This window comes from Phascolarctos cinereus, unplaced genomic scaffold (genome assembly GCF_003287225.1).
Source record: "Phascolarctos cinereus isolate Bilbo 61053 unplaced genomic scaffold, phaCin_HiC Scaffold_5;HRSCAF=322, whole genome shotgun sequence".
Classification (NCBI taxonomy): domain Eukaryota; kingdom Metazoa; phylum Chordata; class Mammalia; order Diprotodontia; family Phascolarctidae; genus Phascolarctos; species Phascolarctos cinereus.
Window position 1 is genome coordinate 76,340,461 of NW_027555958.1, and position 8,830 is coordinate 76,349,290.

The following is an 8,830-nucleotide window of genomic DNA, read 5'->3' on the forward strand; positions in this document are numbered from 1 at the left end:
AGCCTTCAGCAGAAGGTATTTCTAGCTGCTACATGCCTGCATGAATGGAAAAGTACTTCTGCATTTTGTGGAAATTTTAGGTACATGGATAAATGACTGTCTCAAGGTAGTCTTTCTCATGCAATGGACTAACATGAAAGCTGAAGCCTTAGGGGAGATTGGGGCCTCTAGGGAGCTTATTGGTTTGATAGAACATTAGCAATGAAAATTCTGCCATGAGCAAGGGAGATGGAATCCTGTGACCTGAAAGGCAATGACTGGTAAGTCAGGTGTGTTGGTGTGCGGTCAGCTGATTCACAAAGGAATGTTGGTACATGGCAGGTATCTGCTGTCAGGTGTTCAGGTGTTTGTGGGTACCAGCCTCCTAAATGAGGACTTGCTATCTGCCTTCAGCTGCTAGTGCCAGCCTTCCACCCAAATTTCCTTGTATTTTATTTTGTAAATATATTGTATATACCTATATTTACGTAAGTTATCTCCCCCATTAGAATATAAGTTCCTTGTGTCCCCAGAATCCCTGCATAGTGCTTAGAACAAAATAAATGCTGCCTAAGCCAATAGGTATTTATTAAGTGCCTAATATGTACCAGGTAATGTGCTAAACTCTGAGGGTAGAAGAAAAACAGTCTGATCTCAAGGAGCTCATAATCTAATAGGGGAGACAATATGCAAACAGCTATATACAACAAACTATATACAGGATAAATTGGAAATAATTATGGTAGGATTTTAGCTGGGGCTTGAAAGAAGACCGAGAAACCAGGAGGCAGAGATAAGGAGGAAAAGAATTCCAGGCATAGGAAACAGCCCAAGAAAATGCTCAGAGTAGAGAGATAGAGTATCTTGTGCAAGAAATAGCAAATAGGCTGGCATAACAGGATTATAGAGTATGTGGAGAGGTGTAAGGTATAAGAAGACCAGAACAGGACCAGGGGACAGGTTAGGAAGGGCTTCAGATAGCAAACGGGATTTGACATATGATACAAGAGGAGATAGGGAGCCACTGGAGTTAACTGAATATGGTCAGACCTGAGCTTTAGGAAGATCAGTTGACTAATGAGAGAAGGGTAGACTGGTGTGGGAAGAGACTTTCAGCAGAGATCAACCAACAGATTATTACAATAGTCCAAGCAAGAAATGATGATTATCAGCAGCTAGATGCTCGGAATGTCATCTCTGCCTGCTTGTTTTCCTTCCCATCTCAGTGACCATTGCTTCGAGGCATTTTTTATTTGGTGTTTTTTCAAGTTTTTCAAGAAAGGCAGTTTTTTGGAGAGTTTGCTTTCAGAGTGCCAGTGTGAGAATACTGTGGCTTTCAAAATAGAAATGTGGGTAAAGACACTACAATAAAAGGAGAGAAGAGTCTACTATGACCTATCTATAATAATCAATCAGTTGACAAATATTTATTGACTACCAGCTATGTGCAGCACACTATTCCTGCCCTCCAAGTACTTAAACTCTGGTTAGGAAAACAAATCAAAAATAAATGAAAAGTTAAATAAAAACATATGGTGGAACCTGGAAACAAGCTGATGCAAAGTGAAATGAGCAGAACCAGGAAAACATTGTACACAGTATCAGCAACATTGTGTAATGATCAGCTATGAATGACTCAGCTCTTCTCAGCAACATAATGATACAAGACAAGTACAAAGGACTCATGAGGGAAAACGCTGTCCATATCCAGATAAAGAACTGATGGACTCAGAATGCAGATTGAATCATATCTTTTCACTTTATTCTTTCTCATGGTTTTATTTTCTTTTTATCTATTTCTTCTTCCACAACTGTGATGAATATGGAAGTATGTTTTACATGATAGCACATGTATAAATTATATCAAACTGCCTACCATTTTCAGAAGAGGGGAGAGGAGGGAGGGAGAAAAATTTGGAACTTAAAATCTTGTAAAAATGAATGTTAAAAATTTTCTTGATATGTAATTGGGGGAAAAAATAAAATACTTTTTAAATTTTTTAAAATATAGGTGAAGGCTTGACTGGTATGGGACAGATATGTTCACAAATGACTATCATATAAAGGCAAAAGTTGCCAATAAAATAACAACAACAAACACATGAAGGGTGGGTGAGAAAAACTTAATAGGACAAGTCACACCTGGGGTGAACTTTAAAAAAAGAAGGCAGAGACTTTAATAGCTTGGAGGTAACAGTGGGATGGGGGTAAGGGTGGTCATCATGAGCAAAGATAAGGTTCAAGACCAAAGCCGAGAAGATCATAATGGTTGACTGAACTTGACAAGAGTCTCAATGTGTGAAGTTGCTAAGCTACTTACCAGGTCTGTTATGCAGTACTTGTGTGACCTTGGACAAGTCAATTGACTTCTCCTGGTCTCAGTTCACTTATCAGTGAAATGAGAAGACTGGACTAGATTTCTAAGACACCTTATACTTCCAAATATTATAATCCTAAAAAAGTCCTTCACCTATATTTAAAAAAATTTAAATAGTATTTTATTTTTTTCTCCAATTACATGTCAAGAAAATTTTTAACATTCATTTTTGCAAGATTTTAAGTTACAAATTTTTCTCCCTCCCTCCCCTCCCCTCTTCTGAAAATGGTAGGCAGTTTGATATAATTTATACATGTGCTATCACGTAAAACCCTGCATCCCAAAGAATTACTGCCTGTCCCTTTAAATAGGTTTCCTAGACATTTAAATATATAACTTGATTTCTAAACAATTAAATTTTTAAGTAATTTTTAGGAACATTTATTAGTTTTCAAAATCTTCTCATATAATTCTGCCTATGAGCTATTTTAAAAATGTGATCTCTATATTTCAGCAACAAAATAAATTCAATTCAATAAATATTCATCAACAGCCTTCAATGTGCTAGGCATCAGATAGGGAGATAAGTGTGTGTGTGTGGGGGAAATTTAAGTTCCCACCCTTGAGTTTAGATTCTGTTAGTAAATTACAATATACAAAAATAATAGGAGAGATACCCCCAGAAGCTTACCTACATCATGTGACCAAGGACAGACGTTTGTGGAATTCAGAGGTCTAAAAGAGGAGAGAGAAGCATTGGGTAAAAAAAGTAGGGAGAAAACCAAAATATAGCATCTCTGAAGCCAAGGAAGCAGGGAGTATCTAGTAGAAGGAAGGGATGGTTCAGCCTCATTGAAACCAGCAGAAAGGTCAAGGAGGATGAGTATTTTTAGAAGGTCACTGAATTTGGTGACCTTTCAGTCATTGGTATGTAGTACTCATGCCTCTCCCCTAGAACCCTAGGTCTAAGCAGAAATGAGGGCCACTATGCAAATAACCACTGGATCATAGACTTAAAATCAGAAGGGACACCAGGGATTATCCAATCCTCCCTACCCATTTTGCATATGAGGAAATTGTCCCAAGGGTCACACAGGCAATGAGTCAGAGATTCCTTTGGACCCAGGTCTGATTTCAATTCCAGCACTTTCCCAGTATATCGCACTTCATTTACTAAAAGAACATAAAGGCATGGGAATTGAACTGGGACAATTGGAATGGAGGAAGTAGCAAACGACAACAGGTATGGGAGAGCTGGTTTAGCAGGACAGTGATAGCCTGATAGTTTGGGTACAAAGGTCAGAGATGTGAATTTAATGTATTCACCTGATAAGGCTTGGGGAGATGGGAGAGGAGCAGGGGGCTGGCCAGATACAGTCCTTCTGCCTGTGCCTCCCATGCCCTTGTCTTACCAGAAGAGTGCTCCAAGTTCATATATTGTGTTAATGGCCTGCATACTATTCTATCATGGAGATTTTGTCATGAGTGAAAAGCCCTAAGAAAAGGTCTTTGCTAGTTCTCCACTGGCAAGGAGGGAAATAGGGCAAAGGGGAAGAAAGGCTTCTGACTTGCCTGGGGATTGATGCAAAAACTAAGGAAAGATCTTTCCCCCAAATGGACTGGATTAATTGATGTTAACTGGTTTTGGTTCAAATTTCTAAGCTTTTTAAAGGCTATAAATGTGCATAGCTGAAAATTCACTAAAGGAAAACATGAGGTAAAGAATGGAGGGAGAAGCAAGTTGAATGGGGACTGAGCCATGATCTGACAGGTGGAAACAGCAACCCATACCCTTAGGTAGACAAATATGTAGACACTCCCCACAAAAGAAGAAAGCCAATGGGTAAGAAGCAGTTCTTTTCTCTGAGTCCTGGATATGTATAGAGAGCTTGGCAGTTACCCTAGAGTTTGGTCTGGTGCTGGATGGTGCATGCTAAGTGGGATGAAAAGCTTTGTCGGATAGTACATGTTCTGGTGCCAATTGCAGATAAGGATCATGCTGTAGGTCCCAGCACCTACTGTGGTGTCAGAGGTGACCTTTCAAGGGGAAGTTTCAGTGGTTCTCTATTGGTGGAGTAGAAGCCAGATATCAAGTTGCTCAGGAGGTGGTGAGTTAGTGAGGAAATGGATGTCTTAGGCATAGACCCCTTTTTTTCAATTTTCAATTGTCTGGTATGAACTTAACAAACATGAACATTTTAAAATAGAAAGAACAGGAAAAGACTGTATATGAATCCAAGATTCTTCTCTATTGTGTATAGTTTGGGTTTTTTTTGTTTGTTTTTAGGCAATTGGGGTTAAATGACTTACCCAGGGTCACACAGCTAGTGTCAAGTGTTTGGTCTGAGGCTGGATCTGAACTCCCCTCCTCCTGACTTCAGGGCCGGTGCTCTATCCACTGTGGCACCTAGCTGCCCCTAGAGTTTGTTTTTTTTAAAATGCATATTAAATTTAACACATTCCTGCTTGGCTGTGTCCCTCCTCTCTTGAGTCTTTCTATTCTTTTTTGTATTTTTTTTAATGTTTTGCTGATGTTCTTTTCTTATTTTTGGCATTACTATAATTTGTTGTTGTTAATTCATTTCAGTCAAGTTTGAATCTTCGTGGCCCCATTTGGAGTTTTCTTGGCAAGGATGCTGGAGTGGTTTGCCATTTCCTTCTCCAGCTCATTTGATAGATGAGGAACTGAGGCAAATAGGATTAAGTGACTTGCCCAAAGTCACATAGCTACTCATCCTCCCCTCCTCCAAATTCTCCCCTGGTAGGTTTGGATACAAAAGCAAAAACCAAAGCGGTTCCTGCCTTGAAGGTCCAACATTCCACTGAAGGGAATTCTATGGCATAGGGTCACAAAGTCATGACACTGCACTGGAAGCCAAGATACCTGCATCTAGTCCTGTATTTCTTTTCTTCTGTCTCCCTCAACTTGACTTCCAGTTTCCCTATAAGAATCACACTTGGGGTTTAGTACTCCAGAGATTTAAATTATTCTGTTTACAAAGAGCACCTTGTTCATCCTCATGTTACCCTGCTAAGTTCAGAAGATGGCAGCAGTCATTATTCTGATAACTCTAACGACTTCACAGGCAAATATGGGAATATAACCTAGGTCTTTCATAACCTAGTTTTTTAATTTTCAACAATATGACTCTTGTGTACCTCCCCTTCTTCTCACCAAGGAAAATACGTATAATCAAATAGTCAAGCAAAATGAATTGACGTGTAGGCCATATTATAGGCAACTTTGTTCCTGAAAAGTTATATAGAAATTTTATTCATATACATATATATACATGTATATATATATATGTAGAGAGAGACAGAGAGAGACAGAGACAGAGAGTGTGTCAGAATATTAGGAGACACCCTGTTTTCCAGAGCTAAGACCCATCAAGCAAGCTGTGCCTTGAGCTTGGCATAACAAAAATCCTTTGTGTTCATCCTCTGGCAAAATCATGTAATTATTGTATTGCTTTGATTAGTACCAGGTATTCTCTGAGCTCAGACAAGCACCAGACAAGTACCCATGTTCTGGTCATGAACTATGCTATGACTCCCACTTATCTCATTTTTGCTGTTACCTCTCATTGTCAGGGCTATAGCTCACTGGGTAGCCATTGGTGTAAGTATCGAGATCTCCCCATACTGCTTCAGGTCCCCTCCCCAAGCTGGGGGGGGGGGTTGCCAACACATATGTCCTTGCTTACAAGCCATTGCCCTCACTTTGAAATTAAACTTTCATTTGATTCCTGACTCTGCTGTCTCTGGCCTGCTCTGTTTGTGGCTCTGACTATCTGCAAGTTAGAGGCTGGTTTGGTCAGATTGACTATATCTATCTATCTATCTATCTGTTTATTCCTTTAATGCCAGATGGTGGTGTAGTGGATAGAATGCTGGGCCTGGAGTCAAAAAGACATGAGTTCAAATCCAGCTTCAGATACTTCCCAGCTGTGTGACTTTGGGCAAGTCATTTAATTTCTGGCTGCCTCAGTTTCCTCAGCTGTAAAATTGAGATAATAATAGGACCTCCCTCCCAAGGTTTTTTTGATGATCAAATGAGGTACATTTAAAGTACTTAGCCCAGATGGCGTATTTACTCTTCTGGGCAGCCCAAATACCTTCCCTTCTGACTTATTGGTACAGTTCCCCCAGTGCTGCTGCCTTCCACAACCATGTCCAGGTCTTTGAAGAAGCTGATGGAGGAGAGCTGGAAGAAGAACCAGCCCAAGGTGGACTGGTGTGAGCAAGGCGTCTCCAACATGCTGGATGTCCACAGCTTGCTTACTTTACCCCACGTTGTACAACCGATTCTCAGCTATGACAAGCTCACAGCTGTGTCTCCAAACTTGGCAGCCTGTAGACTCTGGAAGTGCTGAACTTTTTCAATAACCAAATTGAAGAGCTGCCCACGCACATCAGCAGCCTCCAGAAACTCAAACACCTGAACCTTGGTACAAACAGCCTAAATACTTTGCTCCGAGGATTTGGCTCTTTACCAGCCCTGGAGGTCCTTGACTTGACGTATTACAAACAACTTAAATGAAAATTCTCTTCCTAGAAATTTCTTTTATCTTACCACCCTGCATGTACTTTCTCTAAGTGACAACAATTTTGAAATCCTGCCACCAGGTACTGGGAAGCTCAGAAAGTGGCAGATACTCAGTCTTAGAGATAATGATCACTGGCCATATAATAATATCACTGCCAAAAGAAACTGGAGAACTTACACAACTGAAGGAACTACAGATCTAGGGGAACTGCCTGACTCTTTCCCCGCCCCCGAGCTTGAAAACTTGGATTTAACTGGTCAGAAGCCCATCTTCAAAGAAGAGAATAATCCTGCATTACCCCAATTGCAGGCCATTTCCAGTTTGGAGTGTCTCATGTCTGTGAATACATCTGTTCTGAAACATACAAATACCTCTATGGCAGACATGCAGGCAAACCCAGAGCTCCGGAAGAAGAATGTTGTTTGTCCTTCGTTCTCAGAGGACCATGACATCAGGGAGATGACGCCATGATGTGCAAGTGAGGGCTGTGCAAAGTCACCAGCCTCACTCTCTCCTCCAGAGCACCTATAACTAGATGGCTCTGAAGAACAATAATGACAAATCAAAGAAGATCAGCTGGAAACAAACAAGGATTTAAGCGTCTCTGTTTGTCTCTCTCTCACACACATACATACACACACAAACACATGCATTACATGCTTTCTGTTTCTAGTTCTCTAACCTCTCCTCTCTTCTCTTGGCATTTAGTCCTTTGGGAAGATGCTAGATTTTTGCAAATACCTGTTTCTGTGTGTCTTATTAGAGGTGCCAAATAAAGGAAGCCAAGATCTATTTTGACTGCAAATTCCAAAGAAGGCTCCATTTTAAATCCCTGAATACAAATAATTATTATATGAATGAGTTCCATATGATCAAGAAAAATTAAAGCTATGTAACCATTTACCATAATTTAACACTGCTCATTTTTCTATTTATATGTATATTAACATATGTTTAATGGCTTTTATTCTATTGTCATATATGTATATATGTGTGTGTATATAAAAATATATATATACACATATATATATACCCCTTGTGCTTTCATCTGTGTCCTTGTACTACCAAAATATTATGATCGTTTTTCTTATAAATGATTTTAATAAAATCTTTTATTCATAAAAAGTGTTAAGCACAATTCCTGGCACATAATAGGCACTTAATAATGCTGCCCCCCCACCTTGCTACATTAACTCTTAAACATGAAATTTGTTAATTCCACTCAATTTTCATGACCTAATCCTCCGTTCTACCTTAGCTACCCACATGATTACAGTCTTGCCATCAGCCATAACTATTCTATTTTCATGTCAATGAACTCTGAAATTTCTTTATCTGATCTTTCCCAGATTATCACCCTGTCACTTTGGTCCTGTTGAGGGCGGATCTTAAGAATCTGATATGGGTTTAAGATCCAGGGCAGAGTTTGACCTCTGTCCAGGCTTTTACCTAAAAGGGCTCAATGATTAAGAGGTACGGCTCTCCAATCTCTCCCTGTTAGCAGGTTCCTGAGACATTCCTTCTCACTCTTTGAACCTTAGATTTACATATTCACTCCTCTATATAGGCACCAGGAAAAAGCCTTGGAACTTACAACTCTATCTAGGAACTCTAATAAGGAGGAAATGTATGTTATCACACCCTTAGCAGATGTTTCGGGGAGTGTCTTACAGGGAGGACTCTTTGAAGTTAGGATGGATTTTCTCTGTATATCCTGTACCCTCAGAAAAATAAACCGAGTCAGTTTTCTGCTCCTCCTGGTCCCACTTCATGTCTTATTTCACGCCTCTCTGTTTAGTGTACTATCTGGTTGCGGGCAACAAATGGCGCCTCAAACAGTGACAAAGTTAGAGAGAGGATGGTTCCCTTGAACGCTCCAGAGGAAAAGAAACCCTTGCTGGCTACTATGCCAGGAAACAAGGTCCTTAAGTGGCTGGACACTGCGGTACTAAGGTAAAGGGAACGAGGGTCATTACAGGTTTCC

General features: G+C 40.1%; 1 pseudogene across 1 annotated transcript; it reads left to right on the plus strand.

Moving 5' to 3' along the window:
- The first annotated feature begins 3,406 nt into the window (after positions 1-3,406).
- Positions 3,407-8,600, plus strand: LOC110216687 (ras suppressor protein 1 pseudogene; annotated as a pseudogene). The gene is made up of 2 exons (XR_013487496.1): positions 3,407-3,539; positions 6,440-8,600. The product of XR_013487496.1 is annotated as a ras suppressor protein 1 pseudogene (transcript).
- The last annotated feature ends 230 nt before the right edge of the window (positions 8,601-8,830 follow it).